Raw genomic sequence first — 19,354 nt, 5'->3', positions numbered from 1 at the left:
CTCTTTTCGAGACTTGATGGCTGCTAAATTGTTGTCTTGTTAATGTTTATAAGACTTGAGATGGTTTTGTAAATCCTTAAGACACAACATGTTGTAGCATAACCTTCTTGTATAAAGATGATTCATGTATGATATATGATTCTAGCTTGAGATTATATTCAAGTATATGGTATGATCTTGTTCTTCTTCAACTATATCATGTTAGAATGCATGGTAGCCTATGATTATGTATAGATCATGTATGAGTCGATGCTAGATGAGTAATGGATGAAAGAACTCGATTTGACAGCAAAAGAAACTTCTGTTGGATTTCTGGAAAATGAGCCCGCTCGATCGGGTGATTATCACCGATCGAGCGCGGCCCTTGAATTGGAAACAGAGAGTTGAGCATTTTGGGCTCGCTCGATCGGTGGAAATTTCCGGATCGAGCGAGGCCAAAATAATTCCAACCCGAGAAGTTGGGCTTTAGGGCTCGCTCGATCGGGTGATTTTACCCGATCGAGCGAGGGGCTGAACTTTAAAAAAAAAATTTATTTATTTATTTAGTCTTTGATACTTGGCTATTATTAATGAATCTTATATCATTGTGTTGAATTGAGAGATTAGTACTCGGGTCCCCACAATAGGTGGTATCAGAGAAAGAAAATTCTGGATTAAGATCGATAGTGAGCAGGGTAGATCGAGTCTTCTTCCTTGCTTACTTATTTTGTTATGCTATGATTTATTACATGCTTGACTTACATGTTGTAAATGTAAGCATGTTTTACTTTCAAGTATTTAATTAGTGATTTAGTAATTATATTTGAAAGTATGTTTTACGATCGTGTTAAGACATATGTTTCTTGAACTATCTGACGTGATAAAGGCATGTGTTCTGTTGTATGACATGCTACCTGATTATCTGAATTGATTGGAAGCATGTTTTATTTGAAATACCTCGATTATTTATTTAAGAATTGAATCAGAACCCAGTCTTGATCAGAGGTAAGATGATCAGAGGAGGACTGAGATATATTTGATATCCTAACCATTTTGATAATCAGATATGTCTCGACGACCAGGACGACCACCTCTTAGACCACAGGTTCCTACTCCTCTGCCAGAACAGACAGTAGTAGCACCGATAGTGCCACCAGCTACAGAAATTCCGAGTAATGAACAGGGAAGTACCTCCCGAGATTTGACAGATATGACTGCTACTCCAATGGAAACATTGCTCAAACGATTTCAATCCTATAGGCCTCCAACACTGAAAGGTACTGAAAATGCGGTTGAATGTGAAGGGTTGGCTCGACGATATGGAGATGTTATTTGACTCACTTGATTACGGTGATGAACGAAGAGTCAGACTGATAGGGCACCAGTTGCATGAGGTTGCAAAGAGTTGGTGGTTCACAACCAAGAAAGCTTTGGAACATAGAGGGACTGTACTGACCTGGAATGTCTTCAAAACTGAGTTTTACCAACGCTTCTTTCCGGTGTCTTACCGCAAAGACAAGGGTGCTGAATTTTCCAATCTGAAACAGGGGAACTTAAATATTGAAGAATATGCCACAAAGTTTTCTACCTTGCTATGCTTTGCTCCACATTTTGTTGATAGTGATGAGGCAATGGCTGATCAGTTCATTAATGGACTGACTCCAGAGGTTTTTACTTTGGTGAATACAAAGCGACCGAATACTTTTGCTGAGGCTTTGAACAATGTCAAAGGAGCGGAAGCTAGTTTGATACAACAGCGAAGAGCTTCGTATGCAGCTCAGCCTCAGAGATAGCCACAACCTCCGACTCATGTTCCACAACAAACACCTTGATTTGAAAGTGGTAGTAGCAGTGGCAATAAAGGGTATTTGAAAGCTCGAGGGAAACAGTTTAAAAAGGCAAGGAGCAGTTCATCTAGTTCCAGTGGCTCAAAACCGAAGTCAGGAATGGTTTGTAACAGTTGTAGTGGAAGTCATCCGACCGATTAGTGCCGAGGTGTATCTGGGAGTTTCCATATATGCCATCAGCCTGGCCATTTTGCGAGGGTGTGTCCTCAGAGAGGTTCGGGACAAGCACGAGGTACAGAGTCATCACGATCAGTGGCTCAACCAGCGAGGCAAACCTCTTCTGTCCATTCCTTCCAACTACCACACCCACAACAACAGCAAGGCCAGGAGGAAGTCCGAGAGGTAGTCAGCCTTCGAGACAACAGGCTCATGTCTTTGCACTGACGGAGGAACAGGCACAGGGAGCACCAGATGATATGATTGCAGGTAACTGTTCTCTTTGTGGTTATTCTGCGTATGTATTGATAGATACAGGTGCATCCCATACATTTATCTCTGAACGATTTGCATTAATGGATGCTTTGCTTGTTGAATCATTACCTGTTGTAGTATTTGTCTCTTCACCTTTGGGGAGAAGTCTTATATCCATACAGATATTTAAGAATTATTTGCTACAGTATGATGGTAATGGGATAGAGATAGACTGTGTTGTACTTGGTTTGTCTGATTTTGACTGCATTATCGGCATTGATATGCTAACCAAGTACAGAGATACCGTAGACTATTTCCAGAAAGTTGTGAGATTCAAACCTGAGATGGCTGGAGAATGGAAATTCTATGGTAAGAGTTCTCGTGCTAAGATTCCTCTGATTTCAGTATTATCTATGACTCGACTTTTGCAGAAAGGGGCAGAGGGATTTATTGTTTATACAGTTGATGTTCTGAAAACTAGCCCGAACCTGGCTGATTTGCCAGTGGTTAGTGAATTTGCGGACGTTTTTCCGAATGACATTCCTGGATTACCTCTGTATTGTGAAATTGACTTCAATATAGAACTGATTCCAGGTACTGCACCAATTTCTAAAGCACCTTATCGAATGGCACCAGTAGAATTGAAAGAGTTGAAAGATCAGTTGGAAGATTTACTGGCCAAGGGATACATTCGACCCAGTGTTTCACCTTGGGGAGCTCCAGTATTATTTGTTAGAAAGAAAGACGGTTCCATGAGACTTTGTATCAACTACCGGCAACTGAACAAGGCAACGGTAAAGAACAAATATCCTTTGTCTCGTATTGATGATTTATTTGATCAGTTGCAGGGTTCTTCTGTGTATTCCAAGATCGATATGAGATCTGGCTACCATCAGTTGAGAGTTAGAGATTCTGATATTCCGAAAACTGCTTTTAGAACCAGGTATGGACACTATGAGTTTATAATTATGCCGTTTGGTCTGACGAATGCTCCAGCAGTGTTTATGGCTTTGATGAATCGTGTATTTCAGAAATATCTCGATGACTTTGTTATAATATTTATTTTTGATATTTTGATATATTCAAAGAATTTGATTGATCATTCTGAACATTTGAGAACTGTGTTGAAGACTCTAAGAGCTGAGAAACTGTATGCTAAACTGTCAAAATGTGAGCTTTGGCTTAAACAGGTTGTTTTTCTTGGACATATCATATCCGAAGATGGTATATCTGTTGATCCAAGTAAAGTCGAGGCAGTGATCAGTTGGTCTAAACCTACATCTGTACCTGAAATTCGTAGTTTCATGGGTTTGGCTGGGTATTATCGCCGTTTTATTAAAGATTTTTCTAGCATTGCGAAACTGATTACTCAGTTAACTCAGAAGAATGCTCCATTTATTTGGTCTGAAGCTTGTGAATCCAGTTTTCTTGAGTTGAAGAAACGACTGATCAGTGCACCAGTTTTGACGATTCCTTCAGGTACTGGTGGTTTCACTGTTTATTCTGATGCATCTCATCGAGTCTTGGGATGTGTATTGATGCAGCGAGGACATGTGATTGCTTATGCCTCGAGATAGTTGAAGCCTCACGAGACTAGATATCCGATTCATGATCTTGAATTGGCCGCCATTGTATTTGCTTTGAAAATTTGGCGACACTATTTGTATGGGGAACAGTTTGAGATTTATTCTGATCACAAGAGTTTGAAATATTTGTTTTCACAGTCAGAATTGAATATGAGGCAGCGTAGATGGCTTGATTTGCTTAAAGATTTTGATTGTGAGATTAAATACTATCCGGAAAAATCTAATGCAGCTGCTGATGCACTAAGTCAAAAGGTATGTTCTTTATCTTTATCGACAATTGGTATATCACAGTTGATTGAAGAATGTTGTTTGTCTGGATTAGTATTTGAAATGAATTGTAAGCCTCTTCGACTTTATCACATTCAAGTTGAACCAGCGCTATTGTTGCGAATTAAAAAGGCGCAGAAACTTGATCAGAATGTGCAGAATTCGATTGAAAAAGTTCGGTCAGGGCATGTATCTGAATACCAGGTTCGAGATGATCTTTTATATGTTAACAATCGCCTTGTAGTGCCTGATATTTCTGATGTGCGACAACAATTACTGAAAGAGGCGCATTGTAGCCGTTATAGTATTCATCCTGGAGGTAGGAAGATGTATAACGATTTGAAAACTCGATATTGGTGGAAACCAATGAAGTCAGATATCACTGATTTTGTTTCTCGATGTATTAATTGCCAGCAAGTGAAGGCTGAAAGGAAGAAACCGCCTGGTTTGTTACAGAGTTTATCAGTACCTGAATGGAAATGAGATCATATTTTCATGGACTTTGTGACGAAGTTACCTCGATCTTCTAGAGGTTGAGATGCTATCTGGGTGATTATCGACAGGTTGACGAAATCAGCGTGTTTTATTCCTTATCGTATGACGTATAGACACGATCAGATGGCAGAGATTTATGTTCGAGAAGTTGTTAGAATACACGTAGTGCCGAAGTCTATTGTATCGATCGTGATCCTCGATTTACATCACACTTCTGGCATAGTTTACAGAGTGCTTTAGGTACTCAGCTACACTTGAGCACAACTTATCATCCACAGACAGACGGACAGTCTGAGCGTACCATTCAGACCTTGGAGGATATGTTGAGAGCTGTAGTGCTGGATCTTGGCACTAGTTGGCAAGATTCACTACCACTTTGTGAATTCTCGTACAACAACAACTATCAATCGAGTATTGAAATGGATCCATTTGAAGCTCTGTATGGTAGAAAGTGTCGATATCCTCTTTACTGGGATGATATTTCAGAGGTACTTGACATTGGACCTGATATGATTCGAGATATGACTGAACAGGTGAAACTTATTCAGAAAAGAATGAAGACAGCTCAGGACAGACAAGCCAAATATGCCAATGTTCGACGTTGACCTTTGTCTTTTGAACAGGGGGATAGTGTGTTTTTAAAGATTTCTCCGTTCAGAGGCACTGTACGATTTGGTAAGCGAGGGAAGTTGTCTCCACGTTATATCGGTCCGTATGAAGTTCTTGATAAAATAGGCAATCTTGCCTACCGATTAGCTTTACCTCCGGCTTTATCTGGAATACATGATGTCTTTCATGTATCAATGCTTCGAAAATATCTTGCTGATGAATCTCATGTGCTTCAATCTGATAGGCTAAACTCGATGAAACCTTGAGTTATTTTGAGAAGCCAATTCAGATTCTTGATCGAAAAGAGAAGCAACTTCGAACGAAGACTATTCCGCTTGTGAAAGTTCAGTGGAGTCGTCATGGTATTGAAGAAGCAACTTGGGAAAAGAAATCAGACATGAGACAACGATTTCCAGAGATGTTTCAATGATGTAAGTTCTCCTTTAGTCTTTCTGTTATCTGATATATCTTATGTGCTATTAGTACTTGAGATTTCGAGGACAAAATCGTGTCTTAGTGGGGGAGAATTGTTACGCCCGAAATTATTTGATTTTAATCCGAGAATATTTAATTTGGGAATATTTGGAGTTTTGATTTAAATTCTAATATTCTTAAATTATTTAGGATTGAAATTGAGTTAAATGATTTATTGAGGACTAAATTGCAAAGAAGCAATAATTGGAGGGTTAAAGTTCAAAATCCTGATTTTAGTGGGACACTTGTCTTGCAAAGGAGTTTGAACATGTATGCTCCTATTTTCAATCAGAAAAATCAGAAGAGAAACCGAGAGAGGAAGGGAAAGGGAATCAAGTTCATTCTTCATCTTCAAATGCTAATATTTTGAGTTTTGGTTATCCAATTTTGATTCCGAAAAATGTTCTGGACTCCTTGAGACGAGGCCTTTGAATTGATATAAGTATCTTGTTGAATTATGTGGTTTCGAAATGGGGTGTGATGAACTCAGATTTTGAGCATGAGGTTTATGAGCTTATATATATTGGTTATATTCGGAGAATGAACCGATGAACGAATATTGTTATGTTCTTATGATTCCAGCTTATTATTCGATAGTCATACCTGCTGATATGTTGAGGAATTCTTGCTGGTTTTTTATGATTATGGTCGATATGAAGTGGATGTGAATTTGATATGGTTTCGATTATCGAATATATGTCGCTACACCGCCGAACTTATGAATTGAAGTTGTTTTGCTATTGTATATTGGATTGAGATGTTGCTGAGTTTTAGCTGATGTTTCCTTGGTAAATATGTTGTGATTTCAGTTCATAAACAGGGGACGTCAACTCAAGAATTCCGACTTCGCAACCGATAGAAGAAAGAACAAGGTGTGTAGCCTTTTTGCCTTGAAGTTGGGTTGAAGCTTGAGCAGATTTTTAAACTAGGTGATGTTGTTATTGGTTCAGATTTGGATAGCTTGAAGTTGTCTTGAAACATCACATTTGAAATGTAAAAGTGGACTATTATTTGAATGAGATTATAACTCGAGATGGTTTGTATCGAGTTCCCTAAATCACATACTTATTTGCTTGCTTGCTTTTATGTGTTTTTTTTCTATGAATTGTTGAATGAGTCTTTGATGTTAATGAATGATAATATGATGATATATGTTGCATTCATCTTGTGAGAATTATTCTTTGATTTTGAAATGAACGGAAACGTTCGAATAGACAATTTGAGGAACTTTATATGTATGGCCTGGGTGGTTGAGTTAGCCTAGCATCCGAATTGCATGTATGGTGGCTTCAAAGTCTAGAGAAGTAAGATAAGTAGCCCCACCTCGATTGGGAGTGTCGGTGGTTTAGCTATGATATCTTCTTCTCGGGATCCCAACCGAAAAAATGAGAAAGGATTTGAAAGAATCTATTTTTAAGACATGCATTGTTTTTATTCTATATCATGAGTTTGATATATATGACATGATTTGCATGTTAGTTGATTTTACTGGGAAATATATTTCTCACCGGAGTCATCCGGCTATTGTTGTGTTGTATGTGTCATGGAAATAGGCGGGACTGGAACAGGGCACAAGCGAGTTTGAAGAACGAGTAATGAGAGATTAAAGTGGTGATCCGAGTTTAGTTGTTTAGTATGTTAGCTTCAAGGAGATGATTATGTTGTAGCTACTCTTTTCGAGACTTGATGGCTGCTAAATTGTTGTCTTGTTAATGTTTATAAGACTTGAGATGGTTTTGTAAATCCTTAAGACACAACATGTGGTAGCATAACCTTCTTGTATAAAGATGATTCATGTATGATATATGATTCTAGCTTGAGATTATATTCAAGTATATGGTATGATCTTGTTCTTTTTCAACTATATTATGTTAGAATTCATGGTAGCCTATGATTATGTATAGATCATGTATGAGTCGATGCTAGATGAGTAATGGATGAAAGAACTCGATTTGACAGCAAAAGAAACTTCTGTTGGATTTCTGGAAAATGAGCCCACTCGATCGGGTGATTATCACCGATCGAGCGCGGCCCTTGAATTGGAAACAGAGAGTTGAGAATTTTGGGCTCGCTCGATCAATGGAAATTGCCCGATCGAGAGAGGCCAAAATAATTCCAACCCGAGAAGCTGGGCTTCAGGGCTCGCTCGATCGGGTGATTTTACCCGATCGAGCGAGGGGCTGAACTTTTTTAAAAAAAATTATTTATTTATTTAGTCTTTGATACTTGGCTATTATTAATGAATCTTATATCATTGTGTTGAATTGAGAGATTAGTACTCGGGTCCCCACAGTTCAAGGTGTGAAGAACAAGAAGAAAATGAGCATTCACTGCAAACTTCTTCACACCAAACTCATTTTATAGAACACCATTCCTTGTCCAATATCTTTGTATATTAGTTGAAGAGAGCTCACCCACATATACAAGAGAGATGTATTTCATGATTAGTTGAGTGAGAGTCTTAACACAAAGACGTTAAAGATTGTGTTTGTAGTCTTGACAGAAATACATTAAAAATTATGTGAATTGAGAGGTTGCGGCCTATTATGAGTTGGATAGGAGTTCTAAGATAGGCCGTGGGTAAGTCCCAGTCTTGGAGCGGGTTTGTACAAATGAGTTTTACAAATCAAAGTCTTTAGTGCTATCTTTCCAAGGAGAAAGAAGAGGTGACGTAAAAGTCATTGAAATTTTCGAACATCCAGAAATATCTCACTATGTTCTTTCATCAGTTTACCTTAATTTATCAGTTTTGCTAACATTCCAAATCAATGTAAATAATCTGCATTTTGGCATATTTTTGCACATCTTATTTGTTTGTCAATTTTCATAGACACCAAGATAAGCTAAGATTTCAATTATTAATCCGATTGAATTCTAACACACTCATTAAATAATTTTTTAGGTGTATTCACCCCCTTCTACACTAAAACCGATCCTTTTAGTTTTGCATGGAAGAAGTTTCATTGTGCCTGTTTTTTCTTTTTCCTGTAATTAAATATGGCGGATATATTTATATTATTCTGTTCCGGGGTTTTGATTTGCTGGAAATTGATAATTTTGTTTGCCAAATTTCAACTAATTCTAAATTCATTTTTCTGGATAGTTTTTAAAGTTCATGAAATTTGAGTATTTTCATCAAACTTTCAAGAAGAAAAAATAAATTTTTTCGTCCAATAACTTTACTCCCTTTGGTTTTAATTGATTAACTTTTTCGATGTGGGTTTTGGTACACTAACTTTGCATTTTCAGTGTTGTTTGGTCCAAATGCATACGTATCAGCATCTGATTGGTCCACGCCATCATTTTGGACCAATCAGAAGTTGACACGTATGCATGTGGACCAAAAAACTCTAAAAATGCAAAGTTAGTGTACCAAAAGCTACATCGGAAAATTTAATGGACCAAAACTATAATGAACCAAAAAAATTATTTTTTGTTTAAAGAATTTCACAAGTTTAAACTTGTGATTTTTTTTCCTTTTATCCCCACCTTATTTGCAAGAGGGAGGTTTATATATATCAATCATGATAATCGATCTAAAATGATTTTTTTAGAGGTGATTTAAAATGTTTTAAGAAACAAAATATTTGTAATTTGTATATATTTGATTTCTAACAAGAACAAAACCTGTAGGTAGTTAATTTCAATAATATTTAATATACCATATTCTTATTCAAGACATTAATATTATATATGTAGTATCACAAAAACTTGTATGAAACGATCTCATGGATCAATTTTGTTAGATGGATCTTTTATTTGGGTCATTAATGAAAAAACATTATTTTTTTATTTCAAAAGTATTAATTTTTATTTTAAATAAGTGTTTGGTTGACCGTTTCATTGATAAATATCCGTGAGACCGTTTCACAAAAAAATGTTAATCTATACTATATTATTAAGCTGTGTTTACTTCGTGAGATTAATTATATATAGATAAATAACACTAAAACTATTAAACTAATTTTATAGGACGTTGAATAATGATGAATAACAATCACATGTTTATTTTGATGGATCAATTTTGTTATTGATATTATGATTAAGTGACGAGTTACAATTTTGTCCTTTATTTATAATATATAATCTTATTTTTAGTTTTTATTTGTAAAATTGAGATTGTGATTTTTATTGAAAAGTGTACATTATTATTAATCCACATGTAAATTATTTTAATTGACTAAAATTATTGAGTATAAATATTATTTACTTTTTAAAACAAAAATTAATAAATTGAGTTAAAAAAAGAAGTTTTCCACGAACAAGGATAAAATCCAATGAAATGTATTAATCATATTTTAAATTAGGAAAATTACTTTTTTGATCCTGTATGTTTGTCACTTTGCGATTTTGGTCCTCTGTATTTTCAGGTTTCAGTTTTAGTCTGCTATCTTTATTTTTTTTTGGCATTTTTAGTCCTTTTTCCGATGTGGCGCTGATGTGACACCAATTCAATGCTGATTTGGAGATGACGTGTACAGTGCCACATCAGCATTTTCGAAGAAAAAAGACCGAAATTGCCAAAAATCGAAACATACAGGACTAAAACTGAAATGTGAAAACATAAAGGACCAAAATCACAAAGAGACAAACATACATGACTAATATTGCAATTTTCCCTTTAAATTATTATAATTTTTATTCATCTTTTATAATTTTTAAATAGATTTTTCATATATTAATCAAATGAAATAATGTATTAAATATATCTTCAAATATTTGAAATTTATTTTCACGTTTATTTGAAATTCATATTCACATTTTATAATATTTTTTAAATTGGTTTTTCATATATTTAGTTTTTTTGGAAAGTAAATTATATTAATGTAATTTTTTTTTTCATTTGGAAACATAATTAGTTAAAAATGATTATTTATCACACCATTTATGTATGATAAATAATCAATGTTTAAATTTTAAATTAGGTAAATAAGGATGTGATTTATGAGTTAATGAGGGTCCTCAAAAAATAAGTAAACATGAGATTGATAAGATTATTAATGTAATTCTATACTAATCATATATAGCAAGTAAACGAAGCCTTATAGAATACAATAGAGGTCTAGAATAACTAATTTAGTGTCATGATATAATTTTTATAAACCAAAAGTAACCTTACAAAATACAAAAATACTTCATCTTAATTTAATAATAAAACTCATAAAAACCTATTTTTATAATGTTTTTTTTATTTATCTATATCTATCAATTATAACAAAATATTCTTTCATCATTATCTACACTTTCAAATTTTTTTTAAATGATTACATCCTATTTAGCATAAAAAATATCATAAAAATTATGTTTAAAATTTATATTTTGATATCATATCTAAGAGTTTACAAAAATATAATATTTTTGGTTTTTTTTATGGGAGACTTGGAAATAAATCCCTATTTACAAACCAAACTTGTGGATCAGTCCCTAGGTCAGGGATTTTTTATTTGAACTACCTGACACAAACAAAAAATTATTTTGCACTCCCTAATCTAATATTATATTTATTTACTTGTCATTTTGATTCCAATATTTCATTTTATTTGCTTCCTACCTCAACCCTACCGACAATTCTCTTCCTTCCTCTGTCCTTGTGGATTTAGCTGGATTCTTAGTGGGTAAAGAAGGAGGATGCATTCCCATTAAACACAAGGCATCGTTTTGGTTTTCGATTAGATTCAACCACTACCCTTTCCCCTTCCCCTTTCCCTTTCGTCCACCGATGGATCAATCCCCATGGAGCTCCAAAAACTCAAGAAAATCGAACCCACTTTCTGTTTTCAAGATTCAACTTCCCGAAAATTAAGAATTTTCATCCTATTCTATTGTACAGGCATGTAGAGTGATTGGCCAGAATGCTCGAGAAAGGGGTGGATGCGGTGGAGGGTGTGGAGGGTAGTCTGTACAGGGTTCCCGAGAACTTGGAGCCACAAGCTTTGGATCAAATGAAAGTGCCACCAAAACGAAGAGATTTCGGTGATTTCGGTGGAGGATTTGGTGGAGGCAGATGGTTTTGTTCGGGTTCCCAAAGAGGTAGGGGTGTATGGCGGTGCATGAAGCATTTTTAGACTCGACCGGGGTGTTGTGGAGGGAGCAAAAGCTTGCCGGAGTTCTCGGGTTCTTTGTGAGCACCGGGACACAAGGAGGCAAGCAAGAAACCACAGTGTAAGACAGTTGTTACATCTCACATTTGACTCTGTTTTTATGGTTCAGCTTATTCTACAATCGATGTGATTTTATATCACAACCGTCAAATTCTGAATTCAAATAAACATAAAAGTGATATAAAATTGAATTTGTAAGATTATAGAGTGGTTTACATGCTTCATTTAGTCTAATGTTGATGTATTGGTAGCTAGAAATTGAGTAGAATGTGGTATTCTTTTCTTGCCACTTGATTGATGTTGTATTTTTTTCTTGCCATTTGATTGCTATTGACTTATTTGACACTCTTATATGTACTCTTGCTTTGTTTTTCTAGCAAAACTTTGGGTAAAGCCTTTGGGAGGATAATTAATTGTCCAATATTTGTAGTATGAGCATAATGTACTGCACAAAATCACCAAGTATGTAGGTTGCTTAAAATTGATACATCAAAGACCACGTAGTTTCCTAAACCGCGTACCAGAGCACGACCCAAGAAAGTGATGTAAATGAATCTAATCGAGCCGACCATTAGTCAAATTCAATGCTCGAATATTAGTACGAGAGAGATCTTCTGATTGTCATTTATTTGATTCTTGAAAGTTTCCTATTTATTTTATTTATTTAATTTAACATGAATCCTTGTTTGGTATAGTTCATGTTCCCGATTTAACGACTCCTCTCTTTATAATCAGAGTTAATATATATGTTGCAGATTGAGTGCAGTTACACAATTAGCCTATCATGGAATGGTCTATGTTCCAATAGGATACACATTTGGAGCTGACATATTTGAAATGGACGGTATCATAAAAAAGACTAGAATCGACGAACTTGCAAAGAACCCATGAACTAACCTTTGGTTTCTCTTTTTCTAACATAAATTTTTTATTTGTTTGACTTATGTCTCCCTACAAGAATCTTACATTAATATATTTTTCAATTCACAGATGGTAGAACACATAATTTACGAGAATGCATCTACAAGAAAGTGTAGTTGATCCAGCGGAAGTATTAATGGCGCATCGTTGCCTTTATGATCTTTTTGTGAGACTCAATTTTATTTCATGACATTTGTATCATCGTAATATGAATGGATTATTGTCACTTGTCAACTAATTTATAGAATTATACTTTTATCGGGAAATACCTTGAGTATATCCTATTTATTGAGAGGTTTTGTCAAAATTTGTACAATCCAAACGCAAATTTTTAACTTTTTTTTTATCCTTCTTTGTGGCGACTGAATCGACTAGGAACAGTTTAGAATATACAGTATTCCAAATATGAGTTTATTAATAAATTATTATTTTCATGTTAATTAATCTTGGTTTCAACTTTTGATAACTGGCCCTCACGGATATTTCAAGAAACATGCTCTAAGAGTAATTAAATTTAATCTCCAAAATGTTAATAAGTGATTTTAATTTTATTAATAGTATTTGATGAGTTAGTAAGTAACTTAATTTGGATGATTTTCTCCACGAAAAAATAAAATAAATTATATACATATGATCATGATATTCTCTCATGTAGTACTAATATATTCTAGAAGTAGCATTATTTTGATCATGATATTAGTACTAGGTACACGTAACTGTAGTACTAATATTATTGATACCCAATATTAGTATCGAGTGCACGAATACAACTCATACATATGTCCATGGTACCGTGTTTGGATATTATTGATATCACAATTAAGCTATTGTATACCACAAATCAAGACATAAGTACTACATAGTAAGACCATTTGTACTGCTAATATCATCCAAGAACAAAGATCACTAACCCATACATGTGTTCATGGTACCACACAATGGTATTATTGATACCACAATTAAGCTAAAATGTACCACTATTAAAGACATATGTACTACCTAATAAGATTTTTTGTACTGTTAATACCTTATAGATAAAAGTGTTGACGACGTTGGTGTTTTTTGGTTCAACCACATGTAGTACTAATATTATTCTAGAAGTAGAATTATTTTGATCATGATATTAGTACCGGGTGCACATAACTGTAGTACTATTATTATTCATCATACAACAAATCAAGATATACACACTATATAATAAATTCATTTGTACTACTGATACCACAGTTAAGCTATAGTATACCATAAATAAAGATATAAGTACTACATAGTGAGATCATTCTTACTGTTGATAGCATACAAGAACGAATACAACTAACTCATACATGTGTCCATGGTACCGTGTTTGGATATTATTGATACCACAATTTAGCTATTATATACCACAAATCAAGACATAAGTACTACATATTAAGAAAATTTGTACTGTTAATACCATCCAAGAACAAAGATCAATAACTCATACATGTGTTTATGGTACCAGACATTAGGTATTATTGATACCACAATTAAGCTAACATGTACAACAAATAAAGACATAAGTACTACATAGTAAGATTTTTACTACTAATACCTTACAAGAATGAAGACCACTAAATCATACATATGTTAATGGTACCTCACATTGGGTATTATTGATACAACAACTAAGCTATTGCGTACCATATATCAAGACATAAATATTACTTTGTAAGGCGTCTTTGTAACATATATGGTTAAAACAACCTTATGTATGCATCCAATGTCCTAATTTTGTAACATCAATGGTTATTAACACATGTTTACACATCAAAGGTCTAATTTTGTAGCATCAATTATGATTATCACATGGTTATACATTCTAATGTATAATTTGATAGCATATATAGTGATTAACAAACACATGTATATGTATCCATTGTATATATTTGTAACATCTATGATTAAAACCACATTATGTATGCATCTAATGTCATAATTTTGTAACGTCATGATTATTAACACATGTTTACACATGAAAGGTTTAATTTTGTAGCATCAATTATGATTATCACATGTTTATGCTTTTTAATTTCTAATTTGCTAGCATATATAATGATTAACAAATACATGTATATGTATCCATTTTATATGTTTGTAACATATATGGTTAAAACAACATTATGTATGCATATAATGTCCTAATTTTGTAACATTAATGATGATGTTTGTGCGTGGTCAAACACAGTACCAGTTACATTGACCAGTAGTACAATATGTGGAAAATAAAGTATAATAGAGACTAATTGCGGTATGGTGTTATGTTAAATTTGGTACAATTTTCATACATGTTTACCAAGGTGGTGTTGTTGTGCGATCAGGAACACAGTACCATTTATATTGTCCATTAGTACATTATATGAAAATTGAGGTATAATAGAGGCTATTTGTGGTATTATGTGTTGTTAAATGTTGTACATCTTTCATACATGTTTACCATTATAGTGTTGGTACGTGGTCAGAAACGCAGTAGCGGTTATATTGATCAGTAGTACAATAAATGGAAATTGAAGTATAATAGAGACTGTTTGCGGTATGATGGCTTGTTAAATTTGGTACATCTTCCATACATGTTTACCATGATGGTGTTGGTGCGCGGTCAGAAACGCAGTACTGATTATATTTCACAGTTGTACAATATATGGAAAATGAGGTATAATAGAAGCTATTTGCGGTATTATGTGTTGTTAAATTTGGTACATCTTTCATACATATTTATCATGGTGGTGTTGATTCGTGTTCAGAAATACAGTACCAGATATCGACCAGTAGTACAATAGATGGAAAAAAATAGTATAATAGAGTATATTTGCAGTATGATGTTATGTTAAATTTGGTACATTTTCCAGACATGTTTACCATGGTGTTGTTGGTGTGTGGTCAGAAATGCAATACCGATTATATTGATCAGTAGTACATTAGCTGGAAAATGAAGTATAATACGGTCTTAATGTGGTATAATGTTATGTTAAAGTTGGTACATGTTCCATTGATTTTTACCATGGTGGTGTTGGTGTGTATTAAAAAAACTCAGTACCAACTGTATTAACTCGTAGTACATTAGTAGACAAGTGCAGTATAAAATTGGTTTTACTTGATATAATATTCTGGTGCAGGTCAGAAACTTAGTATCAGTTTTATTAACTCGTGGTACATTAACATGTAAAACGTAGTATAACATTGGTTATATGAAGTATCATTTCTTGTCAAATTTTGTATAAAAGTGCGAGACAATCAATTTATAAGTCGTAACAACCATATCTAGTCAACCGACACATATTAACAATTCAATAAATAGAAATTACAGATATTCTAACAAAATATAATACCAACTTTTCTATGTTCAATTGCTTTTCACTAAGTACAGTACAAAATACAGTACAAAATACATCAAAAATAATTGTTCACTCCATTCTCAGTTTCCTAAATCCATTTTCAACAAACCACATTCGTTGTTTAGGATGGCTGCAGCAACGTGTGCCATATATCGTCTATGTTGCAATCAGTCTGATATTTACATGTAAAAGGGTCATCACGAGCATGCGTTCCGCCCATAGGCAAGTAAACACACCACAATCAGGACTAGGCATTTGGACTCTACACTTTGGGAATCCCACGTTGAAATTGAAAAGGTCAAGGTCCTTGATAAAAGAACATCATGGTTCGCATCCTTGCTCCTCCACCTATAAGATTCTCATCCGTATACTCTTTTTGTTTACCATTTTTGCATTCGGAACATATAAAACAATATCACCATAACCAATATAAATAGAACAAATTAACTTTAAAGTTAATCCAACACATATCATTTAACTCAATAACACAAAGGAACTCAATGTCAAATATACAAAACATAAAGAACAAAAAAATATAAGTGGATTCAATATCCTATTTTGATATTATATAAATTAGAATCCAATGGTTGACATTACTTATATTCTATACAAAAACACCCAACATAAATAACAAACATAAAACAAATTTAGTATAATAAAAAACAATATCAATTGTATGCATATCTTGATTGAGCTCCCATATTTATATTTTAATTGAATTATCTTTCTATCAATTGACTATCAAAATAAACACAATTTCGATCTGATAGAGAATCCACTCAACTCTTTGAAAATTCTACTTTGAGTAGTAATGAAAAAGCAAAATATTAGGGTCAATTTTCATTTCAAAACCAACCCAATATTTCATGAATGTATTCATCACTAAAAAAAATTTATATTTATAAATAGAAAAAAATACCAAATTAGTGATTTCTTATGGGATTCAAAGGTCACCAAACTAATGGCACACCAAACCAACAACACACCAAATTCTCCTTCTCTTTCCCCATTCAAACAAAGGTTAGCTTGACATAAGCTTAATAATAAAATCATTAATCTTAATACCTATACCTTTAAAATAAAAAAATTAGAGATACATAAAATGTTATAGAAGTTTAGCATCACCCAATAATTCTCTATAATCGATCGCTCAATTTCAAAGCTTGAAAAATTAGAAAGTAGTAACCTTGAATCATACCACAAATAGTTTTACATAATCGATCGCTCAATTTGCCCTTAAATTTATTCCTTCTCGTGTAGAAATAAATAAGACTAATAGTTTTCTCAAACTATTTTTGACAAAAAAAAAATGAACAAAGGATCAAATTCAAGAATATAATATTGACCAACAATAACCTTAAAAATCAAGACTAAAAAAATTAAGCCAAACCAAATATCACGAAAAGCCAATTGAAAAATAAAATCAAAATAAACAAGAACAAAAACATAACGATAAACAAGTAATCATAAAGCAGTATTAAATTGCACACATTTAAAACTAAGTGCAAATCAAGTATATCCTATGGTAAAAAATCAATGGAACACTGAAAAAAAAACCTATGAAAAGTGAACAAAAAGTAGCCGCAGCAACCAAAATATTGAATCAAAACCATGAGTAAAATAGAACAAAGGAAAAATTGCACGACGGCTACCAATTAGTTGAAGAAAAATTTCAAAAAAATAGGTGCAACAAATCGAAGAGATGCGAAGCGACCCACTCTATGCGTCGCGAAAAATAATAATTCTTGTAGTGCTTGATGGAGCAAACAATAGTAGTTAAACGGAAGAGAAAACAAAGGTAAAAGAGTGTAGGAAAAAGTGTAGTAGCGGCGAGGAAAAATTTTCGATGTTATTTGATTTTTTCGATGGGATTTCGTCATATCAGAGAAGAGCTAGTATAGAAGAAGGTGGGGAAGTAAAGATATTGGCGCGTTTTTTAATCTTTCACGTCCTCATTCTTTACAAATTTGAAGAAAAAGATCACAATTCAAAGACAAATCAACGCAATTCGAAGTAAGCAGCGTAATTCAAAGATAAAGTGACACAGATAAACAAAAAAAACTAGCACAAATCAAATAAAAATGGCGAGAAATCGAATAAAAAATCGAAGGAAGTTACTGTTTCTCCAAGGTCACTGGCTTCGTGGCTTGCTCCCAATTCTTCGTCCCTCCTCGTCTCTTGCTTTCCGAAAATTCGTCCATGGGTTTCGTTGGCAGGTGGATCTCAGTGGTTAGGGATTTACATCGCCCATGAGATGGAGAGCTGGTTTCGATACGATTTGGGCCCAGATCACTTCGGATGAAGAATTGGGGAAGGCATTAAATAATAATTAATGGGAATAAAATAAAAATTAAATGGGAAAATAAGTAAAAGGTGAACTAGGGAGTTGAGAAAAAGATTTTGAGTGCATTAGGGAGTGCAGAATAAACTTGTCTGATCTAGGGACTTACCACAAATTAGTGTTTGTGAATAGGGATTTATCCCCAATTAACCTTTTTTATTTTACAATAACCTTTTTAAAAAAACTATACAATAACATTCAGTATCTAACGTTTTAACATAATTACTTATGTTAATTTCAAGTAATAGGAAAAAAAATATCGGACAAAAATATTCATATTACGAAGTCTCTATGGTAAGAGAATATTTCAATAAATATTAGAATTGTTAAAATAGATAGGATTTGTAGTCTCGAGCCATCTCCCACCGCAAAGCAGATAAGCTGAGGTTGATAATTTGAGAGTTCACTTGATTGACCGGCTGGCTTGACTTACCCTATCAATTGACGGATTGCGGTGGGTCACAGGTGAGCTTGTTCCCAATCCGTTGCATTTAATTAAAAATTAACAGCTCGGTTTTGATAGTTCTGGGGCCGGTCCGCATCGTGTTTGCCCTTTTTGATTTGATTAGGTCTAATAAATATTTTTGCATCGTTTACACTATTTATTCATCCATCCGTAACAGTTTTTTTTTTTTTTTTTTTATGTAACAAATTAATTAATTTAATATTAATTTCTCCCATTGAAAGTCTCCTCTCCGATGTATTGGAAAACATCCTCTCCAGACTACCCGTTAAGTCTCTTCTCCGGTTTAAAACCACCGTCTGCAAATCTTGGAACACAGTGATCGAAGATCCGGTTTTCGCCCAAACTCACTCCGAACAATCAAATATCTCGAATTCCCAATGCTTTTTTTTACCGATTGTGATGGTGACGGCGCATACAGTTTGATTAGGTTTGATGGCCATGAGTTTTACAGGGAATCGATCGGCCGATTCCAGTCAGAAGAAAACGGTTATGCCTTGTTTTTAT

General features: G+C 34.0%; 1 pseudogene; it reads left to right on the top strand.

The window, feature by feature from the left end:
- The first annotated feature begins 11,401 nt into the window (after nt 1-11,401).
- Nucleotides 11,402-12,660, top strand: LOC140860908 (probable NAD(P)H dehydrogenase (quinone) FQR1-like 2; annotated as a pseudogene).
- Nucleotides 12,661-19,354: the final 6,694 nt, after the last annotated feature.

The sequence above is a fragment of the Henckelia pumila genome, chromosome 4, assembly GCF_033568475.1.
Source record: "Henckelia pumila isolate YLH828 chromosome 4, ASM3356847v2, whole genome shotgun sequence".
Classification (NCBI taxonomy): domain Eukaryota; kingdom Viridiplantae; phylum Streptophyta; class Magnoliopsida; order Lamiales; family Gesneriaceae; genus Henckelia; species Henckelia pumila.
This window is presented reverse-complemented; position numbering and strand designations above follow the sequence as displayed.